Genomic DNA, 19,037 nt, shown 5'->3' with positions numbered 1-19,037 from the left:
AGAGGATTAGAGGGATGTCTATCTAAGTGGGAGTTCTTAAGTAATATGATTAATTGAACTCAAATTTATCATGAACTTAGTACCTGATATTATCTTGCTTGTCTATGTTGATTGTAGATAGATGGCCCGTGATGTTGTTCCGTTGAATTTTAATGCGTTCCTTGAGAAAGCAAAGTTGAAAGATGATGGTAGCAATTACACGGACTGGGTCTGTAACTTGAGGATTATCCTCATTGCTGCTCAAAAGAATTATGTCCTAGAAGCACCGATGAGTGCCAGGCCTGCTGCTGATGCAACTGACGACGTTAAGAACATCTGGCAGAGCAAATCTGATGACTACTCAATAGTTCAGTGTGGCATGCTTTACGGCTTAGAACTGGGACTTCAACGACGTTTTGAACGTCATGGAGCATATGAGATGTTCCAAGAGTTGAAGTTAGTATTTCAAGCAAATGCCCGGATTGAGAGATATGAAGTCTCCAATAAGTTCTATAGCTGCAAGATGGAGGAGAATAGTTTTGTCAGTGAGCATATACTCAAGATGTCTGGGTACTGCAATTACTTGATTCAACTGGGAGTTAATCTTCCAGATGATAGCGTCATTGACAGAATTCTCCAATCACTGCGACCAAGCTACAAGAGCTTCGTGATGAACTATAATATGCAAGGGATGGATAAGACAATTCCCGAGCTCTTCGCAATGCTAAAGGCAGCGAAGCTAGAAATCAAGAAGGAGCATCAAGTGTTGATGGTCAATAAGACCACCAGTTTCAAGAAAAAGGGCAAAGGGAAGAAGAAGGGGAACTTCAAGAAGAATAACAAGCAAGTTGCTGCTCAGGAGAAGAAACCCAAGTCTGGACCTAAGCCTGAGACTGAGTGCTTCTACTACAAGCAGACTGGTCACTGGAAGCAGAACTGCCCCAAGTATTTGGCGGATAAGAAGGATGGCAAGGTGAACAAAGGTATATGTGATATACATGTTATTGATGTGTACCTTACTAATGCTCGCAGTAGCACCTTGGTATTTGATACTGGTTCTGTTGCTAATATTTGCAACTCGAAACAGGGGCTACAGATTAAGCAAAGATTGGCTAAGGAGGAGGTGACGATGCGCGTGGGAAATGGTTCCAAAGTCGATGTGATCGCGGTCGGCACGCTACCTCTACATCTACCTTCGGGATTAGTATTAGACATAAATAATTGTCATTTGGTGCCAGCGTTGAGCATGAACATTATATCTGGATCTTGTTTGATGCGAGACGGTTATTCATTTAAATATGAGAATAATGGTTGTTCTATTTATATGAGTAATATCTTTTATGGTCATGCACCCTTGAAGAGTGGTCTATTTTTGTTGAATATTGATAGTGGTGATACACATACTCATAATATTGAAGCCAAAAGATGTAGAGTTGATAATGATAGTGCAACTTATTTGTGGCACTGCCGTTTAGGTCATATCAGTGTAAAGCGCATGAAGAAACTCCATACCGATGGACTTTTGGAACCACTTGATTATGAATCATTTGGTACTTGTGAACCATGCCTCATGGGCAAGATGACTAAAACGCCGTTCTCCGATACTATGGAGAGAGCAACAGATTTGTTGGAGACCATACATACAAATGTATGTGGTCCGATGAATGTTGAGGCTCGTGGCAGATATCGTTATTTTCTCACCTTCACAGATGATTTAAGCAGATATGGGTATATCTACTTAATGAAACATAAGTCTGAAACATTTGAAAAGTTCAAAGAATTTCAGAGTGAAGTTGAAAATCATTGTAACAAGAAAATAAAGTTCCTACGATCTGATCGTGGAGGAGAATATTTGAGTTATGAGTTTGGTCTTCATTTGAAACAATGCGGAATAGTTTCGCAACTCACGCCACCCGGAACACCACAGCGTAATGGTGTGTCCGAACGTCGTAATCGTACTTTACTAGATATGGTGCGATCTATGATGTCTCTTACTGATTTACCGCTATCGTTTTGGGGTTATGCTCTAGACGGCCGCATTCACGTTAAAATAGGGCACCATCGAAATCCGTTGAGACGACGTCTTATGAACTGTGGTTTGATAAGAAACCAAAGTTGTCATTTCTGAAAGTTTGGGGCTGCGATTCTTATGTGAAAAAGCTTCAATCTGATAAGCTCGAACCCAAATTGGAGAAATGTGTCTTCATAGGATACCCAAAGGAGACTATTGGGTACACCTTCTATCACAGATCCGAAGGCAAGACTTTTGTTGCTAAATTCGGAGTTTTTCTAGAGAAGGAGTTTCTCTCGAAAGAAGTGAGTGGGAGGAAAGTAGAACTTGATGAGGTAACTGTACCTGCTCCCTTATTGGAAAGTAGTTCATCACAGAAACTGGTTTCCGCGACACCTACACCAATTAGTGAGGAAGTTAATGATGATGATCATGAAACTTTAGATCAAGTTGTTACTGAACCTCGCAGGTCAACCAGAGTAAGATCCGCACCAGAGTGGTACAGTAATCCTATTCTGGAAGTTATGTTACTAGACCGTGACGAAACTACGAACTATGAAGAAGCGACGGTGAGCCCAGATTCTGCAAAATGGCTTGAGGCCATGAAATATGATATGGGATCCATGTATGAGAACAAAGTGTGGACTTTGGTTGACTTGCCCGTGATTGACAAGCAATTGAGAATAAATGGATCTTCAAGAAGAAGACTAACGCTGACGGTAATGTTACTGTCTATAAAGCTCGACTTGTTGCAAAAAGTTTTCGACAAGTTCAAGGGATTGACTACGATGAGACCTTCTCACCCGTAGCGATGCTTAAGTCTGTCCGAATCATGTTAGCAATTGCCGCATTTTATGATTATGAAATTAGTCAAATAAATGTCAAAACTGCATTCCTGAATGGATTTCTGGAAGAAGAGTTGTATATGATGCAACCGGAAGGTTTTGTCGATCCAAAGGGAGCTAACAAAGTGTGCAAGCTCCAGTGATCCATTTATGGACTGGTGCAAGCCTCTCGGAGTTGGAATAGACGCTTTGATAGTGTGATCAAAGCATTTGGTTTTGTACAAACTTTTGGAGAAGCCTGTATTTACAAGAAAGTGAGTGGGAGCTCTGTGGCATTTCTAATATTATATGTGGATGACATATTGTTGATTGGAAATGATATAGAATTTCTGGATAGCATAAAGGGATAGTTGGATAAGAGTTTTTCAATGAAAGACCTCGGTGAAGCTGCTTATATATTGGGCATCAAGATCTACAGAGATAGATCAAGATGCTTAATTGGAATTTCACAAAGCACATACCTTGACAAAGTTTTGAAGAAGTTCAAAATGAATCAAGCAAAGAAAGGGTTCTTGCCTGTGTTACAAGGTGTGAAGTTGAGTAAGACTCAATGCCCGACCACTACAGAAGATAGAGAGAAAATGAAAGATGTTCCCTATGCTTCAGCCATAGGCTCTATCATGTATGCAATGCTGTGTACCAGACCTGATGTGTGGCTTGCTATAAGTCTAGCAGGGAGGTACCAAAATAATCTAGGAGTGGATCACTGGACAGCGGTCAAGAACTTCCAGAAATACCTGAAAAGGAATAAGGATATGTTTCTCGTTTATGGAGGTGACAAAGAGCTCATCGTAAATGGTTACATTGATGCAAGCTTTGACACTGATCCGGACGATTCTAAATCGCAAACCGGATACGTGTTTACATTGAACGGTGGAGCTGTCAGTTGGTGCAGTTCTAAACAAAGCGTCATGGCGGGATCTACGTGTGAAGCGGAGTACATAGCTGCTTCGGAAGCAGGAAATGAAGGAGTCTAGATGAAGGAGTTCATATCCGATCTAGGTGTCATACCTAGTGCATCGGGACCAATGAAAATCTTTTGTGACAATACTGGTGCAATTGCCTTGGCGAAGGAATCGACATTTCACAAGAGAACCAAGCACATTAAGAAACACTTCAATTCCATCCGGGATTTAGTCTAGGTGGGAGACATAGAAATTTTCAAGATACATACGGATCTGAACGTTGCAAACCCATTGACTAAGCCTCTTCCACGAGCAAAACATGATCAACACCAAGGCTCCATGGGTGTTAGAATCATTACTGTGTAATCTAGATTATTGACTCTAGTGCAAGTGGGAGACTGAAGGAAATATGCCCTAGAGGCAATAATAAAGTTATTATTTATTTCCTTATATCATGATAAATGGTTATTATTCATGCTAGAATTGTATTAACCGGAAACATAATACATGTGTGAATACATAGACAAACAGAGTGTCACTAGTATCACTACAAAAAAAATACACTTCCGTGATGATACATGTTTGTCACAGTAGGTCGCTTTTTTGTCATGCATGTACATCCATGACAAACTTATGAGAGAATCAAGATAGTCATACCTGTGCTGTCGTAGAAGTGTTCCATGACATTACCAAAATTATCATCACGCAAGTGTCCACTTCCATGACGATAAATCGCGCGTCACAGAAGTGCTTTCTCAAGGGTGACCGACACGTGGCATCCACCGTAACGGAACGCCGTTAAGCTATCGTGTTGGGTTTTGGATCCGATAACCCGTTAATAGCCCCGACCAATGGGAAATTTCCACGTGTAAAATTCTTATTGGCCGGACGAAACACGTGTCAGCTCATCAGTGGGTCAGATAGGCGCCTATGATATGTCGACACGTGGCACGGCCCAATAGTGGCCCATTTAGCTTACAAAGCCGACCCATTTAACTTGGTCAAAAGTTAACAGGCTAGCCCATGAAAAGCCTGTTAACGGTCTCTTTGCAAATAGCCCATTTTACGACCCGTTAACTCACGGCCCGTTAGGCCCTAAAGGAAATCGGCCCAACAACGTCATGTGGGCCGTCGAATATAATACCAGCCTATTTCACTTTCGGCCCATGTATGGCACACGACGTCTTTCGGCCCATTACAGGCCCATGGTGAGTCTATCCCATGATGAACAGTAATTTTCTTTATACCCGTTAACGCCCCGTGATTTACATGGGCCGTTTCCAGCCCGTGTTAGCTTTCGGCCTATTGACGGCCCATACGTTCTTGGGCTCCTTTTCGGCCCTCGATTACTTCCAGCCCGTTACTGGCCTGTTCCACTAATGGGCCAAATTCGGCCCATGGCAAGAGTCGGCCCGTTACTGGCCTGTTACCCTAATGGGCCAAAATCGGCCCATGGCAAGAGTCAGCCCGTTTCTGGCCTGTTAACCTGTTGCCCGGTTTCTAGCCCGCCTATATTCTGGCCCATTAACGACCTGTTATGCCTGTGACAGAATTAAGCCTTTGCTGTCCTACGGCCTGTGAACGGCCTGTTACCATGCTGGGCCGATACCAATTACGCCCGATTATGGCCCATGTAGACACATTTATCCGACGGCCCGAGGCCCATCGATTACAGGCCCATTTATCAACGGCCCGTAGGTGACCCATGGATCCTACGACCCATATATGGCCCATGGTAGTTGCGGCCACTAGCAAACCAGGGAAAAAGAAGACTAGGAAATAAATAAGGCCGAAACTAACGCTAGGCTATTAAGGCGATTGCATAGATTACATCCACTCGGCATCAAAGATCGCCACCAGTGCAAATATAGGGAACACCCTACACTACACAAAAATGGCTTGATGTTTTCTTCAGGCGGTGGCTGCACGTTAAGAATACAGTTTGTATCGCAAGAAAACAAATTACAACTATATAACAAAAGGAAGGTAGGCATAAAACTTAACAATCTAGCAGATAAATGCACCACCAGAAGTTCAGAAGCTCAGTTCATTTGACCTAACTGTTACGTTTTCATGCTGTATTGTCCGATGGAGCACCATAACCCTCGCCTTCATTTCCCCTAGGCTCCTGAACAACATAGCAAACGTCTGATAGTCTGGTTTCAAACCATGCATATCTTGACGACATTGAGCAATGTTTCTCCTTGTTTCACAAAGGGTCTCTGTTAGGGAATGGACTTGTGTCTGGAGCGCAGATACAACATTGCTTTGAGCTTGCATATCTTGATCATGAGGCAGTTTGGACGATATTGCCTTAACAACCAACCCAGTATTACGTAGGAACGTGCTTTTGGCACTGTTAGTGGACAGGTACTGACCCACTGCAGCAAGAGCTAACATTGCGGTTATAGTTGCCTCACCACCTTCAGAAGGTGGCGGTTCCACCATTTTTTCCATAGCTCGCTGAAAAGGTGAGGTTTTACATTAGTAGTACCAGAACAGAAGATATTAAGGAGGCAACAAAACCAAACAAAATAGCTTTGGTCTATATACAGAACTTATTCTGGTGAACCCATGTAAAATATTAGTTGTATTTTATTGCAAAGTACATAATAAAACCAGGTTCCAAACATATGACCATGTACCATCGCTAATGTATTGTCTATTTCTTCACATTGTATTGAGGGCTAAGGATGAAGAGACAAAGTTTATAATACGGTAAGCATAGTATGGCGTCATTCATATCACAAAACAACTGAGAACAGACAAACAGGCAATTGTAACGTTGTGTGGGCAAGTCCAGCACGGAACTAGATTACGGGTCAAGATGAAAGGAACATCACTCCTCTCTTTTAAACCTTGTAAGGTGCAATGATACGCTAAGACAATTGTGTATAAAATTGAAAAGAGTAATAGACATTGGCTGCAAACCATGCAGTTCAAGGCACAAGTCAGAGTAAGTAGTAGTTAAAAGGCATGAGGATAAGGACTTACAACAGCGGCTTTGACTGGTGTAGTCATGCCCTTCTTCTTGTTGGTGTGACAGTCCTTGAAGATTTCCACAGCATTTGGTTCAGGTACTTTTTGGTCCATGTGGGCTTTCCTCTTCATTTGGAACAAGTCAATATAGATCTGATAATATAGTACAGTGAAAAGAGTGAAACGACAGCTAATTACAAGAGCCTCGCAGGGTGCAATATAGCTACGAGATCCTGTCGTTTGTTGGAATTTCACTTCCGTACGGTTGGCCTTGTTCTTTGAACAGTTCACCTACAAGAAGATAGATTTGTATGTCACATGCGTAAATAGGACTTCAACATGTGATCTGATGACATATATATAATGTACCTGATACTTCGGATCGGACCAGTGTTTAACGAGGCCTCTCCAGTCTTCATCAGATATATTTTCCACTGGAGATGTTTGGGAAAGTTCACTGTTAGCCTTGCCTTCAAAGTGAGTTTTCCTCAAGTTATACCGATACTGTCGCAGAGCAGACTTGAAAACATGGGTGCAAGCTTGTCTGGTTGCATCATCTTGGCTATCCAACTTGAACCTCATATGTTGAAAATTATGGGAGTCTCATTATCAGCAACCTAGAAAGTATTGGATAGAGCAAGAAGATATTACTAGTTTCCATACATAACCATACTTACAGATAAATGGTCGAGGAAGGTGTTGAACTGGGTTTCGTCTTTGTCATTCCTGTACTGAATCCATGTTGAGAGGATACGTACATGACACCTAACAGCAACCGCTGCCTCTAATACTAACTTGGCTGACTCTGTAGCATCACGTGGCCTTTTTAAACCTGCCTCAAAACGGATCTCCGTTCTTCCTCCTCTAGATTTAGTTAACCAATCGAGCATTATCCCTGATGTTTGTTTCCTCTTGCGCCTAGGTGCTAGTCCAATAACAAACATAGGAAGTGTTAGTGTACATCAAACTGTGAGACTACATATAAAGAATCATGCAACTGTAACTTGACTCCAGCAACTACCTTCTTGAAGTTGAAGCTCACAAGGTTCATCTGATATTGCCAACTCGTCTTGTGTCAAGAGTTCTTGGGAAGTAGTGTCAGGTGGCAAGGGAGCTTGGGAACGTGCTGCTATCTCAGTTAACGCACAAGTACATCGTGCAGCTGGTAGTACTGTGGTTGGTGTTGCAAGAACTAGGGTTGTCTCTGCTTGTTTGGTGGCAGCTATTTGTTTCTGTTTGTCTTTTTTTGCAACTCGTGTAGCATTGGATGCCGTGTTTGTAGAATTTTCTGCTGGACTTTGACCTTCTATTGCACCATCAGTACCAGCAGAATCTGCAGGATTCATCCGCTTCTCATTCCATGCCATTCTGTGTTTCTTCCTCTTTCTCTGTGCCATGTTAAGCCAAGCCGACAAGAAAAACGAATAACAATTTGTTCTTCAGAACAAATTGATGCGTGATGCAGACGAACTGAACTTTGATGTTAGACAACCACATTATAGGAGGATGTAATATGTATGAAAAACATGATGGAAGAGATAACCAGAACTTTGATGTTAGACAACCACATGATAGGAGGATGTAATATGTATGAAAAACATGACGGAAGAGATAACCAGAACTATGATGTGTAAACTAAGAAGAAGACATTTCACCAAATTAGAAGCAATGCAATGGAAGGTAGACACCATATGAAAGATGCTACAAATATCGCTCTGCCAAGTTAACAGTGTCTCATCATAAATGGCGTTTAAACAAATGTGAAGCAGTACAAGAAATAAATCATATGCAAGATGCAAACAACATCACACTACCATGTTAGAGGTCTCTCGTCATTAGTGCCATTGCATATTCACAGCATTGCATATTCACAGCTTATGATGTGTAAACTAAGGAGAAGGCATTTCAACAAATTAGAAGCAATGAAAGCTAGACACCATATGAAAGATGCAACGAATATCACTCTACCAAGTTAAAACTGTCTCGTCATAAGTGCCATTTCAACAAATTAGTAGTACAAGCTAGAAAAGAATGTGAGATGTAACCTATATCACACTCCGAAGTCAAACGTGTCTTATGATAAGTGATTGTTGCAGGTTACACAACAGTAGTAATATGATGTAAGAACATGGTGTGATAGACATATATTGTATGTTCTAGAAACATGAACACGTGTCTTACTCAAGTATAATGTGTAAAGTAAGCAGATAGAATTCAACCAAATTAGAAGTAATACAAGCTAGACATCACACATAACATGCAACCACATATAACAGTGCCAAGTTAGAGGGAGCACCGGTGATGCTGCACTAGGGGAGACGTGCTCATCATAAACACAGCTTTGTTGAGTGTCTATGCATGTGTTGTCTTGGAAATCATCTTGGGGGTGTGGAGGAGTAGAAACTATAGAGGCCCTCCGTTCGGAAGGAGCACCTTTATCCGCTGTCTTGCTAACTTCCTTTCGCTTTATTGATTTTGAATTGTCACGTAAAACCGACAAGAAAAAGCAATAAAATTGTCTCTTCAGAACTCATTCATGCATGATACTGACAATCACTACTTTGATGTAAGGCAAACACATGATACCAGGATGGAATATGTACGAAAAACAGGATGGCATGGCATGTTCACAACTGTTTGTGTAAACTAAGCAGAAACCATGCCAGCAAATAAGAAGCAATGCAAGCTAGACACGACATGAAAGATGCAACCAATATGACTCTGCCAAGTTAAAAGCGTCCCATCATAAATGGAATTTCAACAAACTAGAAGCAGCGCATGCTATAAATCATATGAAAGATGCAACTAATATCGCACTACATATACTAAAGGTGTCTCGTCATGTTGATTGATGCATGATACAAAAAAAACAATAGCTTTATGTAAGGACATGCTTAATAGACAGATGTACTATGTACTAAATACAAGAAGGCATGTCACATTAACAGGTATAATGTATAAGCTAAGCAGACTAGCACATGCAGTTTAACCAGATTGGAAGAATTACAATCTAGACACCATATGCAACATGCAACCACATATCACGCTGCCAAGTTAGAGCAAGCACATGCGATGCTAGTGTAGGGGAAATGCTGTAATCAACTACAGAGCTACGTTCACTATCTTCATGTAGCATTTCTGTTTCTTGAGAATCATGTCGGGAGGCTGACACTGCATTCTTTAAATGACGAGTAGTCCCCTTGCCTGCCTGCCTCATCATAAGTGATTGATGAGGGATACACAAGAACATTAGTTTGATATAAGAACATGGTTAATACACAGATGTACTAGTATGTACCAAAAATAGAAAGGCATGTCATATTCAAAGGTATGATGTGTAAGCTAAGCAGATGCAATTTAACCAAATTAGAAGCAATACAAGCTAGACATCCGACTGGAGTGGTGAGCATGATCATCTAGGACCTGAGAGCCTGGTGGGAGGTGGGCTGCTTCGCCACCATCGCAGCTTTTTAGTTGGCTTCCAGGTGATGCCTATCTTTGCTGGGCTTGTCACTGGCTCGGCCAGTGCCCTGACTAGCTATTTGTCTTCTGGTGCTCATGGGATGGTGGTTCATGTAAAAAAAATATCTTTCCTTATCTTATCGACTTCGGCCTTTCGAATACAAGCTAGACACCATATGGAACATGCAACCACATATGACACCGCGAAGTTAAAGCAAGCACCCGGGATGGTGGTTCATTGCGAGCGAGGTCATCAACTCCAGAGCTACGTTGCCCATCTCCATCTGCTGACACTGCACCCATTAAAGCGTTGAAACGTGTCTTGCCTAGCCGCACAACAAGCTGGAGCGACTTATCTCTTTTCTTTATGGCTTCTCTCATGGCAGCAGAGTCTGAAATACCCTTGCATAAAAACACAACAGTGAGAGTAAGGGTGAAGTGTGTGCAGAACTAGTGCACTGCAAAAGTAGCAGATAGCAGGTGGCTGAAAAATAAATGACAGGAGACATATGATAGCTCTACAACATTGCATGGCAAACAAAATTAGATTCTACTCCATATGATTTTGTAATATATGAGCACAGGAAATGCAGGTACTCCTCCAGCACACCACCACATGTGGTCATATCTAAGATAACAGTAGACTGAAAATAAATAGGTCAGTCGATTTTTTTAATGAACCGTCCGATCTATAAGGAATGGGCAGATGGCCTTCGTCTACCTCCCGCCAGTCACTGTTGACGATCTTTCTCGAACCGCCAACGACCACCGGCCCAGACCCCTGCCTCCGCCGCCCCGCCCTCCCATCGACCTCACACCACCGCCGTGCTTGGCGGCGCCCCCAGGCCATCCCTTTAATCCCGGCCGACCTCCAGATCGGGCGCCAGTAGCTCTAGGCCGCACACGCTCCTATGATAAACACCAAGGCGTTGCTTCCCTGGCGTAATAGGCGTACTAGCGCCTGTTACGCCGGGGAATGCTTCCGTTAATTGGGAATCAAGTGGCCAGAAATTGAAATTCAGGGGGGCGACGGACCTCTAGCTAAGGTGAAATAGTATATGAGGAGAAACCTTGTGCATCACGAGTTACTAGGAACATCTAGTATCAAGAAGAAGCGGTCAACTAGTGTCTTCTGTGGGATGAATACCGTGCAAGAAGAGACATAAGATTTGCACGAATAAGGGAAGAGGAGTACCTTTTTCGGTTGCCGGTGTGGTCACCCCCACATGTCACGCCGATCTTCTTGTTTTTACCGGGGAAACCGATGTTCTGGAGGGTGCATGCTTGGACGAACCCATGGCCAAATTGTTGACTGTGTTGCCGTGGCCGTATGTCGGCGGAGGGGAAGCAGATCCAAGGCGGTGAAGGACGGCGTAGCAGGAACAGCTCCGGTGCGGTGGAGTGTGGCGAAGTTGGAGCGGCAGCAGTGAGGCATAGGACAGCGTGGTTGAACTAGCTCGGGTATGGACGGCTCGGCCTCGGCTTCAACTACTAGCCGTGGAGGGCGTTGCAGTTGAGGTTGCGATGGACGACGACGTCGGGGTATCGGCTCCGGCGTGATGGAGGAGGGCGGCGGTTGATGGGTGGGATGGGGTGGCGGATGGAGGATGCCGGGGTTTCGCGGCTGGTGGAGAGGTAGTTTCAGCGCCCACGGAGTACGAATGGGGAATCGTACGGGTGGGGGGGGAACCATGTTTTGGTCTGGGACACGCTTGTTTTTGGCTTTTTTGAACAGAAGATGGGACGCGCTTGTTTGAAATTTGGGGAAAGTACAAACTTTACCCCCTCTTAAATTTGGGACCTACTGCGGGTCGGGGGTAGGATGGTAATCCCAGGTGTCCCAAATAGTGGGTTGGAGTGATTTCGGCCGCGCGCATGTGTGCTTAGGCGCCATTGTGTATGAATATTTTTCGGATGCAGTTGCGTGGCGTCTAGATGAAGCTACAAACCTACCCCGGTTTAGACCTTTGGACGTCGGGCCGGTAGGTTTCACGGGTCGGATTTATTAGAAAAGTAATTTCCTTGTACTACCAAACATTGGTCTCACACGGTTTCGGGCGAGTAGAGGCTCTTTTGGCGCTTCGTTCGAAATTTTGAACACAAGCATTCACGTTTAGAGTACTCTTGAACTATGAGGATTGACCTAAATATACAACGTTATATTTGACCTTGTATGTTTGAAAACCTCATTAAATTATCCGCTTCTTTTGAAATTTTGACAATTGAAAATCCTATAACTACGATTATTTTAGAATGGAGGAGCTTAATTTGAATCTATTTTGTACACGACTACATATGCTATTATGTACAAAATCAGAGCAAAGATTGGTGCCCCCATAATTTAGGTATGGTTTACAAATGGCATGATATCAAATTCAAATAATTAAATGGACTTCATGTTGAATTCGATTTTTTAAACCACCTTAAGTTGAATTCAAATGTATGCTAGTTCATAGGTAGTAGCTATTTATAATGTCCATTGTGTAACTTTCGTATGTATATGTGCTTTACACACACAACATGAACTATACTCACGTTTATATTCGATTGCTAAAGCGATGCATTGTCTGGAGTTCAAAATACTAACTATGTGGATCAATTGCGTCGAATAATAACATAGACATGCTCAAATTCGATAGAATCTAGATGTCTGATGGATCAATGACCGCTCCTTACGCGAATTGCAGATATCATGATCCCATCCTAATATTTGGATACAATTTATATCTTTAATCAATGTGTAGAGCAGTCTTTTACGTGTAGTTTCACTCTGCATAGGTGGTCTCTCACACATGCTCACACACTCTCTCCCGAGGTGTCTTTCTCGCACACATGCTCTAGATATAACCCTTCCTCTCTCTCGTAACCATTTACAACTGTTTTCACTAACCTTTATCACAAGCACTCTTCCTCTCGCAAACATACACGCACAATCCTCATTGACCCTTTATATATACATGGACCTGCCTACGTGTCTCATGTACGCACATTATCTTTACGCCTGTCTCTCACGCATTGTCTCACACCTCTCTTCCTAATCGACGAGTATGATTCTAGCAGAGCATTCTGTAGGATGCCCCTTAAAGTTAGGTTGGATGAATAGTAATATCAGAGATAAAGGGGTTACCTTAGTCCGAGAACCTAGGGTTACAAATCCTAGCCGGCTTTGTTAGTGGACACAGAGTCCTTCACAATTCTGCTATCTTTGTCTTGTACGACTAGTCATCCATGGGTCTTCCGAAATGCGTCACGGGCCAACCAATGTGGCACAGGATGGAACAGAACGAAGGGCCTCACCTCGACCCACCGGACCTCACGCGGTGACACACCCTCTGCCCCCATGTCTCATTATCTTCTCACACCCACAAATACCAACACAAACACCACACACATAGAAAATTTCTCCTGGTGCCTCTATTCCCTCCCCCCTTGCATATACACACTCAACGGAATGGAATCTGTTGTCGTGACGTCATATTCGTCTCTCTCTCTCTCTAGACCACTCTCATTTCTCGTGCTATCTCTCCCACGCCCCCCGTCGGCCCCTCTATCCATGCCTCTCTCGAATACGTAATACACACACATACCTCTCTAGGCCCCGCCAAATGCATCAACTACACATTCACACATGTTACATCACGTACCCCATTGATCTAAAAAGCCCTCTCTTCACGTTTATTTCGCATACAACATTCCTTTTGAATAAAGTGTGGCCAAAAAAATATTTTAGAGTTTCTACATATATACAACATTACAAAGTTATATGGAGGAGTACGAACGCTAATTTGCATTGCATGGTGCCCACAATGATATTTATTCCGCACTGTGAATTTGTATATTTTTATACTATATACAAAGTTAGTCATAATAAAGAGAAACGAAGAGCATCTCTCTCTCCATCGCATACCCCCCTGTACGCCCTTTCACGTATGCATACAAAACTATCTCCAGGTCCTCTAAAAGTAAGCCCCCCAGAAAATTCAGGCATGTTTCATCTTTCTCTCGCGATATATGCAATGACGATCATTGTATTTGAAGCGAAAGCACGATACGTACATTGGCCTTCAGAATCCACTCATTACGGTCACCATTTATGTTTAGTGGTTATTATGCAGTCACGGGCTCACCGTACAACTCTGTATTTGCTCATGACATGACTAGTTGACCAGTTAAACGCTCCACGTGGCACCTCTAGTGTTGCATCACATTATCTCACTACCATCATGCCCACCTGTCGACTTGTATCTACTCTACATCTGCACTCTTATAAAATACATAAAATACACTCTTATAAAAAACAGAGTTGGTGATGATGGTGTGCCTGCCATCCTGCAATATAGGCCGTCCGATTTATATCTGACGAATAGGAAACAAACTATGGCAATTTTGCAAAAAGGTACCCACACACCTCTCCACATTTGCAAATAAGGTCTTCCCTCGTTCATCCTTTTCTCTCACAAGATAAACAAGTCATACAAATGCATCTTGATGTTACGTGCAACGCACGGGCATCTTGCTGGTAAGAATGAAAACAAACAACAAAAAAATATTAGGACGGTGGTTCGAAGTCATGACCGCGGGCACAGCGGACAAGGTGGCCTTGTATTGGTATGCTGAGCCGTCTGTTTTAACACACATGAGCTGGTGTGGTGATTATACACACACGCACGCATGCACACGAACTGCATCCACGCAACACTCACACAAACAGATGCACCCACGCACGCACGCAACACTCACACGTACACATGTAGCCACGCACGCACGCAACACTCACACGCACGCACGCAACACTCACACGCACACACGCATGCATGCATGCACACACCAGTACACCACACGACCAACACACACTCTCATGCTCAAGTGCTCAACCTACACATGCATGCGCACACATCAGGCCCTGACAGACACATACACAACCAGGTGATTCCCGCGCACGGGTTGGAGCCTTGTCGCGCCTGTGTAAATTTGTGTTTATCTGACCTTTTGCCTATGTGAACTGACAGGTGGGACTCACAACGAACGTGGTCAATTTAACTAGTCAACATGGCACCACGCAGACTATTTGGCCTGTCAACGGAGTGCAATCCGATGCTGAGCTGTGAGCAAGTGACCGTATAATCACCGCAAAACGTATATAGTGACCGTAATCAGCTTATTCTGAAGTTCGGTGACCGTATTACGCTTTTCTCTCTGTAGGCCCTCCAAAACTACATCTCTACACGTTCTCGCGTGTTACATCTAACAACTATGCAATATAGCACTACTACTACACTCTAACACAACAAATCATATGTGTTTTTAGTTTTACTAGATATCATATTGTTACTTATAATTATTCAGTTTGCATACATTAAAATTGCCTTTGAAATGTATGGCCAGTATCATCTACCGCGCGGGAAAAATTCCGCCCTTTCCTGTTTAATCGGGTTTGTATCGATGTATCGTGCGAAACAGCAAAACTATACTAGTACTATACAGTACAAGTGACAGTTCACTGGGCCATCGTGTCGTCTACTCCTCCATCGTAAAAGTGGAGTGCTCGCTTTCATAAATCTTCTAGTCCCTTTCGCCGACATGTGGGACATCAAGCTACCGAGTTCACATGCCATACCAGAACACGGTGCAGAGCAGCCGGGGTGAAGCACCCCAGTCATGGCGCCGGCGTAGTAATGAGCAATGAGGCGTCAAATCACAAAGCTGCACCTTCCCCGCAGTTAAGTTGGAGGGATGACGCAACCATCATTTCACTCGTTGCTGAATCCGCTTCTCCCTCATCTTCTTCAACTTAACCACGTGTTGCTTCTGCCGTTGTTCTGCCTCATGTGGGACGCGGATCGGCTTGGTAAAGCACTAACACGTGGGACCGCATGTTAGCAAACCACCAGGATAACGTCCTCCGAAAATAAGAAGCCTAATCCTAGACTTACAAAGGGCTACATAGCTGCTACGTCTACTTTCCATCTAATCTATATATGCCAGCCTGATTTTCAGGTGGGGTGGGCCTAATCCTCTCCTTTAATCCAATCAAATAGTCCCACATCACATCAGTTCGTAACTTTACGTAAACCATTACGTGGATGTAGCATTGCTCAAATAAGAAACCTCCCCCGCCATCCGTGCGGCAAAATCACCTCCTTTTTACTAATCTCGATTCTATAATTTGTTAGATCAATATAATTGAGATTTGTATAGATAGCACACAAGAGCAAAACCAAGTGGTACGGTTAAGGGCATCCACAATGTGTAGCCAAATGTGAAAATAGCTTTTGGCATCGTGGGAACCATTGTGGACGGTGTTGCCAAAGCGAAAAAGATGGAACCGAAGCTCCGTGATTGATTGATTGAAGGAATAGAAAAATGCAAGGTCTCTCCTCTTTCTCCCATGCTTGAACGCATGTAGTACTACAATATAGAGCACAGAGTCTACTCCCCTGTCCCTTCTATCACAAATCACAAAGCAGTGAGGCGTCAAATCACAAAAGCACGGACGAAGCAACCATCATTTCACTCTTTGCTGACTCTGCTTCTCCATCGTCTTCTTCGAGAAGCCATCTCACTGCATTAGTTACTCCTAGTAGTACTAGTAAAGGACTTCCTGGATGCAAATGGTGTTCTCCGTCGAACGCACTTCGCCAAACCACCACAAAAAAATATCGTCGACGTCACCGCAATGGGGAAGGAAGTCAAATATAGTTACTACCTCCATTTTTTTGTACACAAGGCCAGTATATCAAAATTACAATTTGGAAAGGGCCACTAACACTAATCGAGGCAAAATTGATGGGGTTAGCAACCAAGGACATTAATATCCCCTGCATGCATGCAGAAGTGAGAAGGGTTGTTTGCATGGCGCTGCATTAATCAAGCGATGAGGAGTGAGATGGTTAGCTCTTTGGTCTTTGGAGAAGAAAATACGCATTAATTTACACATGAAACGAGGATTTGTATCGATTAAATCCCACGAAGGAAAACCCAGCCTTTCTTTTTTAACACTAGTACTCCTAGTACGTACTAAAAAGAAACGGAGGGAGTACGTACTTATCATGTTTGGGTCTAGGCCTTGCATTGCCAAACTTTGCCACACGTTTTTGCCAAGCTTGCCTAAAGTTTTCAAAATGAGAAGGAGGTACACTTGTGCACGGCTATGGCGGTCGCACCGCACCCTCACACGGTCGCTCCTGCACGTCGCAGTCGCACCGCACCCTCACACCGTCGCTCCTGCACGCCGCAAACCCAACCAAGGGAACACACCCGACACGTGTTGTCGCATGTGAACACACCAAACTCAGCCATCCTATCGCTGACACATAATTTTCGTTCATAGAGTATGTTTATCCAACTGCATGTTGGGGAGTATCTGTGCAGCCCGTGCGGTGGTCTGTTGGGGAAGAAGAAGAGGTGAGGAAGAAGGAAAGAAGGGTTAGGAGACGTAGGATATTCATCCAACCGCCTGAAATGGTAGACTGACCCAAGTCAGGCGACTTGCATAACAAATATATGTTTTTACACAGCAAAAGATCCATGAAAACAACAACATAAAGAAAAACTATCACTACTCGCGGAAAGAGACGACCTCGTCGTCTTTGGCTGCCGGCGTGAACCAGCCGTCGCTGCCGACGTGTGTCTCCGCACCGTGGTTGTCCTTGGCCTCCAGCTACTCGTTCAAGCAGAGTGTGCGGGCGCTCTGCACGGATGAGAGCACAGTCCGGTTCAAGTCGAGGACGTCCGGTTCCGCCTGCAGGAGGGCCTCGATGGCAGCGGCATCCGCGCGCTCTGCATCGAGTCGAGCCTCCGCCGCCCGTTTCAAGTCCAGGACGTCCGGTTCTGCCTGCAGGAGGGCGTCGATGAGAGCGACATCCGCACGCTCTGCGTCGAGTCGAGCCTCTGCTGCCCGGTTCAAGTCCAGGACGTCCGGTTCCGCCTGCAGGAGGGCCTTGATGGCAGCGGCATCCGCGCGCTCCGCCTAAAGTTGAGCCTCCGCCGCCCGGTTCACATCCACGACATCCGGTTCCGCCTGCAGGAGAGCCTCGATGGCAGTGGCATGCGCGCGCTCCGCGTCGAGTTGAGCCTCTGCCTCCCGGTCCTCCTTTAGTATCACCATGTTGAACCGCTGGTCCGCCTGCAGCATGCGGGACTCGGACGCCGGCACGAAGTCGACGTCCATTGTCTCATACCCATCAGGGGCCTTCTACGTCGCGACCTCCGCCATGAACATTGGATCGGCTTCCTCCTCTTCGTAGCTTGGCTCCAGAGAACTCGGGGATTGGCCCGCCGCAAAGCGAGCTTGGGAACGGAGGTCTGTGGCGCCGACCGCCACCGTGATTTCTGCGCGGCGCTCTGGCATCAGCATCTTGTAGTAAGTGATCTTGTGGCGCACCATGGCTTTCCGACGAACTAGGGGACGCTCGGTGCAGGCTAGGGGATCGAAAGGTGGGGGAATGGGCTGGAGATTTGGTGTGGTTTTAGGGCAGTGGCTGGCGTAGGCCGAGCAGCGAAGGTTCTCGTGTGAATAGTGGTTCCAGTGACGACTAGTCAATCAGTTTTGACTGTACATCGCTCTTGTCGCGTTCGCGTTGCAGCTCGGCACGCTGGACCCTCCACGTCGCCCACCGAATGGAACGCGCTTCGTTTTGCGTTTTTGCTCGCTTGTGGGACCGCAGTTGAGAGCAAACCGACGTCCCTCCCCCTCCCCCGCCCTCGTCATTTATTATACCACCACTCCCTCCGTTTTATGCGGAGTAAATAAAAACAGAGGGAGTATTACTACGGATGAGGATCCCCTGACGTGGCCGAACCCATTGAGTAACTGACATGCGGGGCCTAGAAAGCATGGGGTCCGCTAGTAAGTGA

The sequence above is a fragment of the Triticum aestivum genome, chromosome 7A, assembly GCF_018294505.1.
Source record: "Triticum aestivum cultivar Chinese Spring chromosome 7A, IWGSC CS RefSeq v2.1, whole genome shotgun sequence".
NCBI classification, from domain to species: Eukaryota; Viridiplantae; Streptophyta; class Magnoliopsida; order Poales; family Poaceae; genus Triticum; species Triticum aestivum.
The sequence above is the reverse complement of the archived record's forward strand: the minus strand, read 5'-3'. Positions refer to the sequence as shown.